Source organism: Lepidochelys kempii, chromosome 14, assembly GCF_965140285.1.
Source record: "Lepidochelys kempii isolate rLepKem1 chromosome 14, rLepKem1.hap1, whole genome shotgun sequence".
In the NCBI taxonomy this organism is placed as follows: Eukaryota; Metazoa; Chordata; order Testudines; family Cheloniidae; genus Lepidochelys; species Lepidochelys kempii.
This window is the reverse complement of record NC_136393.1, coordinates 37,558,928-37,574,249: the sequence shown is the minus strand read 5'-3', so window position 1 is coordinate 37,574,249 and position 15,322 is coordinate 37,558,928. Positions and strand designations below refer to the sequence as shown.

General features: G+C 44.6%; 3 non-coding genes across 3 annotated transcripts; all 3 read left to right on the top strand.

Annotated features, from left to right (window-relative positions):
- Positions 1-699: 699 nt before the first annotated feature.
- Positions 700-772, top strand: TRNAK-CUU (transfer RNA lysine (anticodon CUU)). The gene has a single exon. It is a non-coding gene; the product is annotated as a tRNA-Lys (tRNA).
- Positions 773-2,875: 2,103 nt separating this feature from the next.
- TRNAV-CAC (transfer RNA valine (anticodon CAC)) lies at positions 2,876-2,948 on the top strand. The gene has a single exon. It is a non-coding gene; the product is annotated as a tRNA-Val (tRNA).
- Positions 2,949-6,203: 3,255 nt separating this feature from the next.
- On the top strand, positions 6,204-6,276 carry TRNAK-CUU (transfer RNA lysine (anticodon CUU)). The gene has a single exon. It is a non-coding gene; the product is annotated as a tRNA-Lys (tRNA).
- The last annotated feature ends 9,046 nt before the right edge of the window (positions 6,277-15,322 follow it).

The following is a 15,322-nucleotide window of genomic DNA, read 5'->3' as shown; positions in this document are numbered from 1 at the left end:
CTCTGGTCCTCCTCTTTTCATCAGGCTACACTGCCCCTGCTCGGAAGACAGGATATTGGGCTAGATGGAATATTGGTTTGACCCAGTGTGGCCTTTCATAAGAACGTAAAAACAGCCATACTGGGTCAGACCGATGGTCCATCTAGCCCAGTATCCTGTCTTCCGACAGTGGCCAATGTCAGGTGCCCCAGAAGGAATGAACAGGACAGGTAATCATCAAGTGATCCATCCCTCGTTGTCCATTCCCAGCTTCTGGCAAACAGAGGCTAGGGACACCATGCCTGTCCACCCTGGCTAATAGCCATTGATGGACCTGTCCTCCATGAATTTATCTAGTTCTTTTTTGAATCCTGTTATAGTCTTGCCCTTCATGACAACCTCGGGCAAAGAGTTCCACAGGCTGACTGTGCGTTCTGTGATGAAATACTTCCTTTTGTTTCTTATGTTTTGCTTGAAGTTTCTTGTTTCCTTTCTTCTTATCTTCTGTTCTGAATTCCCCCTGCTCTTTGTGTCTATAATTTTGCATCCTGTGGCTTGGCATTCTGGGGGTTCCCAGAAGGTGGTTAACTCTGGAAAAGTAGCCGGATGGATCTTAGGAAGGTTCCCTGGGGTTATTGCAACACAGGACTAGAAATTTGGACTGAAGAAACAGAGCTCCAGCTCTATTCTACTTGCTTAAAGGAGACTATTACATAAGCAGCCCGGCTAGCTCAGTCGGTAGAGCATGAGACTCTTAATCTCAGGGTCGTGGGTTCGAGCCCCACGTTGGGCGAAGCGAGTAAGTTTTTCAAAAGTTAGTGCAAGGTGTTGTAACCATTTCTTCTTCCCTGGAAAGAAATGTATTGTCTCTAAAAATGGCTGTTCCAACCCTCTTCCTGTTTTTTAAAGAGAGCGAGAGGGACACGTCAGATGCCAGTTCCTGCTCCAGGAGTAAGACCACCCTCTTTCTTACAATCAAAAGATATTATTCTGATCGCCTCTTCATTCTTTTTCTGTCTCAGCTAGGACAGAAAAACAGACCAGCTGCAATTCCCTATCATCTTTTGTCTCGGTCGACTGGGTTGATTATTAAGGGGGATTGCTCTGGAGACGGACAAACAGCTGATGGATAATTGAATCACACAAAAAAAGTTCAGAGACAAAATTAGTAAATATGATTTTTCTATCCAGCAAAATGGAAAATAGGTGGAGTGTAGGGATTGTGCTTTTCTCCTGTGCATTTATTATACAGTCAATCAATTTTATATTTGAAACAGCAGAACCTAAAATAAGAATATGTTTAAAAAATTGCTTTATTATTTTTGTAAAGTGTTTGAAACACATTTGGCCCACAGCTTCAGTAGATTTGCCCCAAGGCTGACTTTGGCCTAACACTGGAGTGGGTTACCTAGGGAGGTGGTGGAATCTCCTTCCTTAGAGGTTTTTAGGGTCAGGCTTGGCAAAGCCCTGGCTGGGATGATTTAGTTGGGAATCGGTCCTGCCTTGAGCAGGGGGTTGGACTAGATGACCTCCTGAGCTCCCTTCCAACCCTGATATTCTATGATTCTATGATTTCAGACAAACAAAAACACCCCTTTGATTTAGATGGATGTGCACTGCCCTGTCCTTTATACTGTCTCATTTTTATACATTTTTATAGAGCAGATTTGTGTTAAGTTCTTAAAGGGAGGCTGAAGTTAATTTTATTTGAAACTGACACAATTTTTTAACCCAGTGTTTAAGGGAACAGCCATTAAATGGCATAACCTAAACTTTTTTCTTTCTTTTTTTTTTTAAATAAGGGTTTATTGGGTGCCCCTTCTGGTGTCTGTTTTACAAATGTCCTTTCAGGATGGGAGAAACTGACTAAACTAACTGACTAGACACAAACTTGTCAAAGGCAACAAGTGAACACACGTAAAAAAATAGAGAAAAATAAGATTTAATAATGCCGGCATATTTAACACATTTTATCCTCTAATAAAACATTTTTGTTCTGATTTGCTGAAGTGTCTTCTGATTCACCAGAGGTACATGGGAAATAAACGAAAAATGGTATATTTGGTTAAATACTGAAACTGCTTTTAGTTTAGCAGACGCTAAATAGGGACGAGAAAAGCGGTAGCTGTCAATCCCTATACTCGCGTGTTACTTTTTCAAAGCCAGGGGCTTGTATCCCAGTAGGGAATGAGTTTTATTCCGTACAGCAGTGGTCTCCCCAGTGATCAGCCACACAAAACCCCTATTTTAAAACCGAAAGGATTAATTTGAATATACTTTCCCCTTAGTCTTTAACATGTAATCACTTTGAATTGTCATGAAGCTGATACCGTAAATAATTCAATTCTTAATCTTCCCTCTTTACAAGTCCTGTCCATTAACTTTCAACCCCATCAGCCCTCGGTGTATTACATGTCTCTTATCATTTAAAACCAGCTATACAGAGTTGATCCTTAGATTCCTTCGGGGCAGGGTTGCTTTACACTGAGGGTATCTGGATGCTGGAGTTCTTAGCATTATCCTGAGTGCATTTTTCTTGCCTCGTGTGTTTGCGTGTGTTATGCCTGGACCCCGAGGAGGCTCACGTATGTGTCTCAATTCTGATCCGCCAAAAGTGTCTATACAAAACTTTCTGCCCCCTGCACTTTTCCAGATCTAAGTGTTGCCCATATCTGGCTGGACCCTGGTCTTTGTTTAGCAGCCACGCTGCATGCAGGGGTGTGAATGAAAGGGAATGTTACACAGGGGGAGATAAAGCAGCCTCTGTGGGAGGCGCCGGTTAAACAGCTGCCTGTGTGATATCCAGCAGCAGGAAAGCATCAGCACTTGGCAGGAACAGGCCTGCCACTCTCGCACCAATGGCTGTAGCCGCTAGGAAGAAAAATGCAACCAGCTGGTTTCTGTAGTGTAGTGGTTATCACGTTCGCCTCACACGCGAAAGGTCCCCGGTTCGAAACCGGGCAGAAACAGCTTATTCCTTTTCACCACACCCCTCCCAGAGAACCTGTTTTGTTTTGGTTTCAGAGTAGCAGCCGTGTTAGTCTGTATTCGCAAAAAGAAAAGGAGGACTTGTGGCACCTTAGAGACTCACCAATTTATTTGAGCATGAGCTTTCGTGAGCTACAGCTCACTTCATCGGATGCATACTGTGGAAACTGGAGAAGACATTATATACACAGAGACCGTGAAACAATACCTCCTCCCACCTCACTCTCCTGCTGGTAACAGCTTATCTAAAGTGATCACTCTCCTGACAATGTGTATGAAAATCAAGGTGGGCCATTTCCAGCACAAATCCAGGTTTTCTCACCCCCAAAAACACACACACACAAACTCACTCTCTTGTTGGTAATAGCTTATCCAAAGTGACCACTCTCCTTACAATGTGCATGATAATCAAGGTGATCAATGTGCATGATAATCCAGCACAAATCCAGATTTTCTCACCCCCCCACACACAAACTCACTCGCCTTCTGGTAATTGGTAATAGTTCATCCAAAGTGACCACTCTCCCTACAATGTGCATGATAATCAAGGTGGGCCATTTCCAGCACAAATCCAAGTTTAACCAGAACATCGGGGGGGGGGGGGGGGGCGGTAGGAAAAAACAAGGGGAAATAGGCTACCTTGCATAATGATTTAGCCACTCCCAGTCTCTATTTAAGCCTAAATTAATAGTATCCAATTTGCAAATGAATTCCAATTCAGCAGTTTCTCGCTGGAGTCTGGATTTGAAGTTTTTTTGTTTTAAGATAGCGACCTTCATGTCTGTGATTGCGTGACCAGAGAGACTGAAGTGTTCTCCAACTGGTTTATGAATGTTATAATTCTTGACATCTGATTTGTGTCCATTTATTCTTTTACATAGAGACTGTCCAGTTTGACCAGTGTACATGGCAGAGGGGCATTGCTGGCACATGATGGCATATATCACATTGGTGGATGTGCAGGTGAACGAGCCTCTGATGGTGTGGCTGATGTTATTAGGCCCTGTGATGGTGTCCCCTGAATAGATATGTGGGAACAGCTGGCAACAGGCTTTGTTGCAAGGATAGGTTCCTGGGTTAGTGGTTCTGTTGTGTGGTATGTGGTTGTTGGTGAGTATTTGCTTCAGGTTGGGGGGCTGTCTGTAGGCAAGGACTGGCCTGTCTCCCAAGATTTGTGAGAGTGTTGGGTCATCCTTCAGGATAGGTTGTAGATCCTTAATAATGCGTTGGAGGGGTTTTAGTTGGGGGCTGAAGGTGACGGCTAGTGGCGTTCTGTTATTTTCTTTGTTAGGCCTGTCCTGTAGTAGGTGACTTCTGGGAACTCTTCTGGCTCTATCAATCACTTCCGCAGGTGGGTATTGTACTTGTAAGAATGCTTGATAGAGATCTTGTAGGTGTTTGTCTCTGTTTTGCAGTCTCTCTTTGGGCACCTTCATCGGTAGGAAATTGCCATATTTCTCCACCTTCATTTTTCTTGCATAAGGAAAGTTCATGTCAGATCTTTAATCAGCATGTCCCTAAGTCGCCTAAAGCACAGCAGACTAATAATAATGAAATAATGGTCTGCAACTTGATCTAATATCTAGGTATGTTTGATTTTGTCCAGAATTGCTCAATTGCCTGTCAATGGGATTTATGTCACATTAAGGATTATGATGGTTGTTTAGGGAGGAAATGAGTGCTATGCTGTGGGTAACAATAACAGAGAAGTAACCTGACCTTGGGTATTGACCAGCGTTTTCTTTGCCTTTAGATTATGTATTAAACTGGAACGGAAATAAAAGGCATGGAGTCGAGTTGAAGGAAAGGGCTGCCTGGTTATTGATAAGCTCATTCAAACAGGGAGAAAATGTTCTTATGAAAGTTCTCGCGGTTTGCGAAATCACTGCCTGTGTGTTTTGTGGGTGTATGGGGGGTTTTAACCCTCCGCCTAGTTTGCTGGATTACCTTTAGTATGGCCAAATTCTGCACTCAACCAGTTTTCCGCTTTACCTTGCCAGGTATTTTCACCGTGACTTCCTGAGTCTTTCTGGACACCGATTTTTTTTTTTCATACTCACTTCCCTACAGGGGGATCCATGTGTTTTCACCATTATTTCCCCTGCACTGGGATCCACGTGTTTTCACCATTATTTCCCCTGCACTGGGATCCATGTGTTTTCACCATTATTTTCCATGTACTGGGATCAGTGTATTTTCACCATTATTTCCCCTGCACTGGGATCCACATGTTTTCTCCATTATTTCCCCTGCACTGGGATTCATGTGTTTTCACCATTATTTCCTCTACACTCAGATCCATGTGTTTTCACCATTATTTCCCCTGCACTGTGGGATCCACGTGTTTTCACCATTATTTCCCATGTACTGGGATCAGTGTATTTTCACCATTATTTCCCCTGCACTGGGATCCACGTGTTTTCACCATTATTTCCCCTGCACTGGGATCCATGTGTTTTCACCATTATTTCCCATGTACTGGGATCAGTGTATTTTCACCATTATTTCCCCTGCACTGGGATCCACGTGTTTTCACCATTATTTTCCCTGTCGTGGGTCCATGTGAGTTCAACATTTATTTTTTCCTGCACCAAGACCCATGTGTTCTCCCCACTCCAGTTAGAGTTTGTCTACATGCGGTGTCAGTCAGGAGCAGCTATTCCTTCCTAAGAATGTGTGGACATTCTTATTCTGGACTAAGGCCCCTCTTGTGTAGTTTAACACCCTTGCAAACAGGAACAAGGTAATTCTGGACTATGACTGAATCACTCCATGGGTTTGCACTGTGTTAGCCCCATCCATCTTCACCCTGTTCTTGACTAAATCCTTCCCTGTACAGCCAGGCATTGAATTCTCAGGCGTTCAGATGCACACCCGTGTGCACTTTTCAGGGGTTTTCCCCCGCTGTTTCCCCAGTTATTGTGCCTGGGTCCTGCCAGATCCTGCCTTCTTGTTGGGTTTTCTGCCAGGACTGAGTCAGGATGTTTTATAAAGCGCCTGAAATGTGGCCTGCATACCAGCGGGAACGCAACTTTCATGCCTTCTTTAGCAAACTGCAAATACGGAAGGAACTAGATTAAGAGTCTAGGGTGAATCCTGGAGAGGGTCTTGTGTCCAGGCGTGTTTTCCAGGCGGTCAGTTGGGAGAAAAGGCAAACTCCAGTCTGCAGCAAATCAAGAGACATGACACAGCGCTTTCTGAGTAGTTCCTGCTAAAACCCATGTCTTATAACAAGTGCCCGGCTAGCTCAGTCGGTAGAGCATGAGACTCTTAATCTCAGGGTCGTGGGTTCGAGCCCCACGTTGGGCGCAGTCTCTTTTTTCCCCCCTTTCCCTAAAGAATTTTTTCTAGATGAGCCCCCTGCATACAAAACCGTGCATTTAAAATTAGGGCCCTGTTTTGATCTGGGGAGAATAGCCCCTAGGCTTTGATCAGTGGAGAAAAAACACGTGTCATTACAGTGGGGAAAGTCTGAGAAATGAGCACCTTCTTTTAAGACGCTTCAGGCACCTTCCCATTCCCTCTGATCATTATCCTGTTCCCCCGCCCCCTTGCTGAGATCACTGTCCCCCACTCTGTTCTAGTCCTCTAAGGACAGGAGGAGAGTTTCAGCGTCTTGTCACTTTCAGGGAGTTCCCCCCCCCCCCAGTACCAGATTCACACTGTGTCTATTTTACCACCCCGCCCGGTGTGAGAGGAGACGAACTGTAGGGAGCTCTAATTCATTGCCTTTCTCAGCTCAGGTGACAGGTGAAATTGAAAGCCATTCAGCAACTGGTAGCACCCAGATCTGCCCCCACCGAGGGCTTCATCTTGCACCATTGACGCTCCTGAGAGGCTTTCCAGTGACTTTAAAGGGAAAAGAAGCAGAGTAGGGAGCTGTCAGACATTCTATTTTGACAGGAGCGTGACCACAGCTGAATAAACTGTGGCCTCTGTGATTGGATGCAGTTAGATCAGATTATTTGGATGCTGATCCTGTGGATGCTGATCCTGGGGTTTAACAGATGCACAGCATAGCAGATAACATAATGTCATTAAGGAAAATAAAATATAAATATATTACATAACAGGGAACAATAAAGTAAAACAAGGATAACACTTGAATGGGCAGAAACATTTTTGAACAAAGGTTTTTAATTGCAAAGTGGACTGCTGTGAAAAATGGATAAAAAAATGCAAAAAGGTTGATTTTTTTCCAGTTTTTATTCATTTGCCATTTATTTTTTCAACCTTTAGTATCATAGGCATTAATGAAAGGGGTACGAAACGCTTTGGTTTACCGAAAAAAGCCTGTTTTCATGAAATGAAAACCATTTTTTAGTATTTTAAATTGTTCCCTTTCAAAGCTGGTGAAAGGGCAACAATTTTGATTTTTTTTTCCCCACCAATTTTTTTTAATGGCCAACCAACTTGATAAACTAAATTAAATAAAGTAGCAAAAACAAATAAATTAACAAAGTGGAAATAAAATATGTTGTTGTTTTTTTTAAAAAAAGGCTACTGAATGAGTATAATAATATAACATAAAATATAATGAATAAAGGCCTGATCCAGAATACACATTACCCGGTGTAGCACTTGGTACCTTGGGCCCCAAGCCTGCAAATACTTATGCACATGCCACGGGTCTTCATGGTAGCAAAGTTGAACACCCGTGTAAGTGGTTGCAGGATTGCATGCTAATTTAATAATATTGGCTGAGATCCTGCAAAGAGTTAAGCATATGCTCAATTTGCACAATGAGAGCTTCACTGACGGCCATGGGATTATTCAAAGTGTATAAAGTTAACCACGTGTGTGGGTCTTTGTAGCGCCAGGGCCACTGTCTATTTAGCACTGATTCCTTCAGAAAGACCCAGCTTCACTGTTGCCTCAACTGTATTTCTTCCCACTCCCCATCTTCCTTCCTTTGTAGCTGGCCATGGGTATATTTTTGAAGCCCCGTCCTGTGACTGTAGCACAGAACTGCACTGGTTGACAGTTGTGATCAGTAGCATTAACGTGAACGAGAACTAACTGTGTACAGCTTCAGCGACCTGCCGGGTTGAATGTATTCACTCGAGATTGACACAACAAAATTCTTCACAATATACCAACCCCCTAAATCTAGGTAGTTCCTGTGGTCAACTTCTCACTCGTGCCATATACGCATCTGATTTCTCCTGGGGGAATTCTGTGCCAAAAAATAAAAGATTCTGCACACAATATTTTAAAATTCTGCATATTTTATCTGTCAAAATAACACAATATAATCATGCCTATTTCATTTATTTTGGTAGTTTATTTCAAAATACCTGTCAACAAGTATGTCAACAATACAGACAACAAAAAAGATTCCATCAGCAGTACAGAGTTAAAGAAACCCCTACGTCAACCCAGTCCTCTCTACCCCCTCCACCCCTAAAGCCCAGTTATGGGGTGCCCCCCAGCCCAGACACCCCTGCCCCCTCTCCCCTAGAGCCCAGCTGCAGGGCCCTCTCTAGCCAGACACCCACACCTCCTCCCTCTGAGCCCAGCCATGGGGCCCCCCAGCCCAGACACCCACCACACCCCCTCCCCTCAAGAGCCCAGCCATGAGGCGCCCCCCTACCTAGACACCTTCCCCCCCACCCCCTGAGCCCAGCCACAGGGCCCTCCCAGGCCCAGACACCTGCATCCCCTCTTCACTCAGAACCCAGGGATCCAGTGGGAGAAACAGCCTGATGCTGGGTTTTGAGCATATATGTAGTTTACTGCACTCCACGTCCTTCCTTCAGGGCATGCCAGGAACCCTCCAGCTCAGTCCCCCTCCCCACAGCAGTGTCTTCTATTTGTGAGCTGGGGATCTTGGCTCTGCCACGTCCAGCGGCTCCTAGTGGTGGCCAGAAGCCCTGTAGCAGAAGTTCTGCCCGGGAAAAGGAAATTCTGGGCAGAACATTAATTCTGTGCAAATTCTGCATTGCACAGTGGCACAGAATTCCCCCAGGACTAACATCTGTTCGGGGGTCTTCATCTGCATTTGCAGGGTTATTTGTGGGTTCCTCTATGGAACCATCTGGTGTGCTTTCTACATCCGATGCTATTGGAGAGTCAGACTCCAAGGGGCCACCGTGAGGCTTGTCAGAAGTAGAGGGGGACCCGTCCAGAGAGCCTTCTGGGGAATCTTCTAAATCAGACTCTGTGTAAGAGTCACCACCACCCTGCAGGAGCCTGGGGCTGGATTCCATCTCCCCCTCCTCAGACACGACAATTTGAGGGTCTCCACTAGGGATCATTTCTTTTTGTTTTTTTTCACCTCTTTAGTCTTTTAAAAAATGTTTACAATGACCCTGGCCCTTCTGTCGGCCGTCCATTGATCCCCCAAACGTTGACCCCCACTGTTTCCTTACCCCTCAGCTGATGTGTATCCTCAAGGATGCCCCCTTTGCCCGTGCCCCTTTCCACTGCTAGTTGCATCTGCTCAGAACCACCCTCTGGAAAACGGAAGTGTTTTTCAAAGTCACCCACAAGAGCTTTTGAATTTTTGATGTAGTTTCCCATTGTCCTTTCCTTGAGAACCCCTGAGGACACAGTGGCCATCAGCAACGAAGCGTCATGTTTTTCCCAAATTTTTTCCAAATACCCAAAAGCTGTGCCTAGACTTATTGAGGTAGAAGAACAGTTCATAACAATTTTTGGATACTGCATAAGGAGAGACCTCTGCATCACAGGAGCTTTCAGTCCTTGGATTTTTATTCACACGCTCACGCTCCGGGTTTGTGAAGGTGTGTGTTTTCACTCACCGTTTTCTCAGGGCTTGGTGTGGTGTCGACCGCGGAGGAGCTGGACTTGTGCTTGCGTTGTTGCTTTTTTCCGGAGTCTTGTGTTTTGTCCTTCAGCCCGACGTATCGGAGCTTTGGACTGACCCGATGCTTCGTCTGCGCCCTTCTGCTGTTTTGCATTGGCGTTGTTGGTGAAGGTCTCAGAACACATTCCTGGTTCTTTGGCGGTTCTGCTGGAGGTGTCCCTCTAGCTCTGACTATGGCATCGTCAGGAGAGCTGCCCAGGCCTGATTAGGAAAACACAGATGTTCCAATTGAGCAGCAAATAAATATTTTACAAAATTCACCAAAACCACAAAACTGAACTCTACAAAGTGGTCCCCAAACTTTTCAGTGTCGAGCCCCCCATTACCTCTGTCTGCACACAACACCCCCCACACACCGGAGCTGGGGCTGGGAGCAGGGCTGCAGCTCGCAGAGTGGGTGGTGTGGACAGCGATAAGGGGGCCAAGGCTGGGGGAGCAGCTGGGGGTGGATCTGGGGCAGGGAGCAGGGCTGCAGCTGGGCAGGGGCCATGAGTCGGGGCTGCGGCTAGGGGTGCAGCCGGGGCAGAGCGGGTAGCAGAGCAAGGCTGTGTGGAGCTCTCTCTCTGCCCCCATCTCTCCCTGAACATTCCTCCTCTGCTTTACAATCTCTCTCACCAAAATCCATTTCAGGCTGTACCACCCCATGTTTTGATTCATTTCTACCACTAGTGTTTCTCCAAAACCTAGACAGACATTTTTAATACAAGCACATGTTTTCACCATGCACCCCAAAACAAAGTGTGAAATAAAATACCTTTAAAACCCCACACCACAACTATGTCTTGCATATACCCCTAAATCACAAACAGGTTTAATTTTTTTTTAAACCCATTTTAAAAACACCACATTTTCCAGAGGAAATACCCCAGTAGTTTAAAATAGTCAAAACCAAACAGTTTGCAACAAAATACTTTAAACACCCCCCCATACCTATCTCCTGCATATACCCCTAAATCAAAAACAACAATTTAAACATCAAACCCAACTATTTTAACCGTTTTAAACACACACACACACACACCCCCTTAAAAAACATAGTATTTTTAAACAATAAAATGCTTTTCAAGCAACCCACACCTATTTACTGCATATGCCCTCAATCACAAATAACAGTTTAAACATCAAAAACAGCTTTTTTAAAGACTTGTTTTAAAACACACACATATAAAAGCAAAGTGCAGAAATGTACCTTCCCCCATAAGGTAAAGGGATGCTGGCACATGGTTATTCTGTTTTCCTCCATGTGTTCTGGGGTCTTTGGGTTAAAGAACAAGCAAAATTTTAGTTAGTATTATTCCCCAAATGCACGAAACACCTATACAAGCTATTAAATACTTATTTGGTTTTTGTTTGTTAAACAGTATTAAGCACTCTATAGTTAAAATGGGGTGTTACCTTGTCCTGGTGAAATACAGCTTGAAGTTGCTATTTCCATGCTAAACAGCTCACACTGTAATGAAGACATGTATCATTATTAGTAAGGACAGTCTGGACACAGTAACATTATATAATATATATTTTCAGAGTTAAAAAACAAACAGCACATACCTCCTCTTGCAGTCCAGCAGCAGCCTTTCTGGTCAATTCAAAATAGTTTCTGTTATCAAACAGTCTCCAAAAAGAAAAGGAGGACTTGTGGCACCTTAGAGACTAACCAATTTATTTGCCAGGTTTCAGAGTAGCAGCCGTGTTAATCTGTATTCGCAAAAAGAAGAGGAGGACTTGTGACACCCTAGAGACTAACCAATTCATTTGAGCATAAGCTTTCGTGAGCTACAGCTCACTTCACTGGATGCTGTAGCTCATGAAAGCTTAAACCCTCAAATAAATTGGTTAGTCTCTAAGGTGCCACAAGTACTCCTCTTCTTTTTGCGAATATAGACTAACACGGCTGCTACTCTGAAACCAGTCTCCAAAAAGCTCAGAGTTTTTTATACCATCCCAAAACTCTACTGTACTCAAACCTATGTCTCAAACATCCCTGTTTTATACGGAATATAGGAGCTTTTTTACTTTATTTTAAACACATTTGGGGTTTTTGTTTTGTTTTGTCCCCCACCTGCCCCCCAGATTCTTCTACATGCATTCCAGATTTTTGCTGTAAATAGGTCTCTTCCCAAAGGCACAATAGCTGGGTTCTTACAAACTATTTTTCTTCAAAAGACATACAGCTTCTTGAAAACAAACCAAGATATCCCATCATAACTTTTATCTTATTTAAGTGCCCCACAGTCCTAACAGAAACATAGAGAGTCATCAAGCCCTTTTCAATAGAGATTTTCATTTACTGCTACCAAGTTTTACATCACGTTTGTCCCCTCACCATTCTCTTTTGTCCCCGTTTGTCCCCTCATTGGTTTTCTTTAAAGCATTGTCAGGGTCTTGTGCACTTTGCACAGCATTTACCAAGGTCACCCCTTGTGCTAAATTTTCTTGGGTTAAGCACAGACATTGCATAGCATAACCTATTCCTTTTTCCTCGTTAATAAATCTTTAGATAGTTTATTACAGGATTGGCTACCAGTGTCATCTTTGGTGTGAGATCTGGGGTAAGTGTGAGATCTGGGGTAAGTGACTGGTCTCTTGGGACTGGAAGCAACCCAAATAAGGTATGATTTTTGGTATAAGTGACCATTTATTACTAAGTCCAGTTTGTCTGGGTAGCAACATAGTCTAGATCAAGGGTTGTCAAACTTCATTGCATTGCAACCCCCTTCTGACAACAAAAATTACTACAGGACCCCAGGAGTGGGGACCAAAACCTTAGCTCGCCCTAGCCCCACCACCCTGGGTGTGGGGTGGGGAGAAAAGCCAAATCTCCACTGCCCCAGGCTGGGGGCCCAAAGCTGAAGCCCAAGGGCTTCAGCCCTAGGCAGGGGGCCTGTAACCTTAGCCCTGCTTCCCAGGGCTGAAGCCCGCAGCTTTGGGCTTTGGCTTTAGCCCTGGGCCCCAGCAAGCCTAAGCCAGCCCTGGTAACCCCATTAAAATGGGGTCATGACCCACTTTGGGGTCCCGACCCACAGTTTGAGAACTGCTGGTCTAGACAGTCTAATGGGACTGTCTGTGACACCATGGTAAGACTTTTATAGCGATCCAGAAGTTCACATTTGTTATCGGCTTGGTGAAATCTAATTATAGAATACACTGCCAGCTTGGGGTATCTGCCTTGTTTTTAACAGTATGCCCTGAGGTCGGCACCCACGGTTGGCAGACAACATCACCAGCTCAATTACATGAATTTGAAGACATTTGGACTCGATTTTGGGATACATTTGGTTAAAAAACCATTGAGACTACTGAAAGAATGCCTGACCTCCATTCCACGTACCCTCCCTAGTCCCCTCCTTCCCTGGTTTTCCTGTTTAAGAGTGTCTTGTATTTTATGGTTGTAACACCCACCCTACTGTGTTACGTCTACGTGGTACCGTTTGGTTTTGTATCGGCTGGTCTTGCAGCTTTGATGAGTTGTAAAACTGTATAATTCTGTTGGCGAACCTCTGCAGTGTGTTGGATTCAGAATCATACACAAGCTGTAACTCATTTACCTTTATGTGCTGTGTAAGGAGGCTTATTTCTTCACGCACTTACTTCCCTGGTCCTTCTCGCATGAATAGAGAGCCACAATACCCGAAGTCCAAAGGTGCAAACAATTCAATGTTTATTGAGGTGAACTTCCAGCAAGCATGATTCCAGTTTCCTTCCTTAGTGTCCCTCTTCCTAGCTCTGACACCACAGAGCCTTACACCTGTGTCCCTGTTCCCATTCCTGCCCTTAGCCAAACATGATTCCAATTTCCCCACCCCCATTCCCTGTTCCCATTCCCCCCCCCACACACACACTCACTTCCTGATTGACTGCAGACTATATAATAAAACTTGAGTTCTGCTTAGCTATACCTCAACCAATCATTTTACCGAAATTTAACTAACTAATCCTAACATATTGTAACATGATTATGTAACCAATTATATCCCACCACCTTAATTAGTTTACACCCAGCAAAATTAATTATACAGCAGACAGAAACAATCATAGAACCAGACAGAGATTATACAGACAAACAATAGCAAAGTAGGAACTATAATGACAAAACAATACAGAAGTGAGGATTTCCCATCCCAGCTATTGATAAGTGAGTTCTTGCCAGACGGGATGCTATCAAATTAAGTTTCCTTTTACATTTTCTAGGCACTTCCCTTTCTCTGGAGGTGATAGGCACTATCAGGAGAGGATTGTATTCCTAACAGCCCAATAGCACCTTCTTTCAATGTGAGGAGGTTGGAATGTGAGGAGGTGACCGGTCGCTTCCCGGCTTATGGCTGCCTCTGCTGCTTAGCCAAAGGCCTTCGCTTGAGCACAGGGCCTCAGACTGTCACAGTAAGAGAAGGCCCTTCCACCCGCAGGCAGTGATTTTGATTCTTTCTTTTATACCACTAGAACTAGCCAAGTGATAAGAATACACCTAAATTCTTAGAGTGTAGGCCTTTACAGACAGGCCTGAATGTCTATATCCTAACATGCTGTTTTATTGGTTTCAGTTTTACATAAAAACAAACAAACAAACAAAAAAATGAATTTCACATCCAGACACACAAAATGGTTCTCTTATTCCCAAAACAGAGTTTCCACGCAGGAAGTGATTCCAGACGAGCGATTCCAGTCAATTTCTCTGTATAGACGTAGGGTGACCATCCATCCCGTTTCTCAAGGGACAGACCCGTTTTTTGGGACTTTTTCTTGTACAGGCCCACACCCCCATCCTGTTTTTTCACAGTTGCTATCTGCTAACCCTACATAGACGTGTCCTTAGCAACTAAGGTCCAGATTTTAAAGATACTTAAGGACCTAGAAATCAACTGGTGTTAGGCCCCTGGGCACTTTGGAAAGCCCACTGGACTCCTAGCTGCATCTTTAGGCATCTAAATATCATCTGCAACCCAGCCCTAGTAGCCTGTGTGATACAGCATGGCCAGAAGGCAGCAGGAGAGTGATATAGTCCCAGGATGAGGAGAAGCCTTATACCCAGTAGGGGGGAAGAAAGGTTTCTATAGATTAACTAAAAGCACCTGAAGCCAATTAGAGCACCTGAAGCTAGTCACCTGATAAAACCCCCCTGCTTCCATCAGCCAGAGAAAGAAGTTGGAGCCAAGTGGTTTGGAGTTGGAGCAGAGTGCAGTTTGGAGGAGTTGAAGTAGAGGAGAGTTTGGAGAAGTGCCGTGGCTGGCTAAAAGACCAAGACCCTAGGTAAAGAGACACCCGGCTTGTACAGAGAGATAGGGCAGGAAGCCCCACAAGCTGAAGAGCAGGAGACGGAAGTAGCCCAGGGGAAGGAAGCACTAGTTCAAGTGGTTTACCATTATCCCTAGGGCCCTTGGGTTGGGACCCGGAGTAGAGGGTGGGCTGGGGTCCCTCCCTCTCCACTACCCTTCTCTGGGTTACTAGTGGGACAGTAGATACCCTAGTTCAGGGGCAGGAAACTGCGCCCTGAACCTCCCCCAAGAAGAGGAAGCATAACACCCATCATGA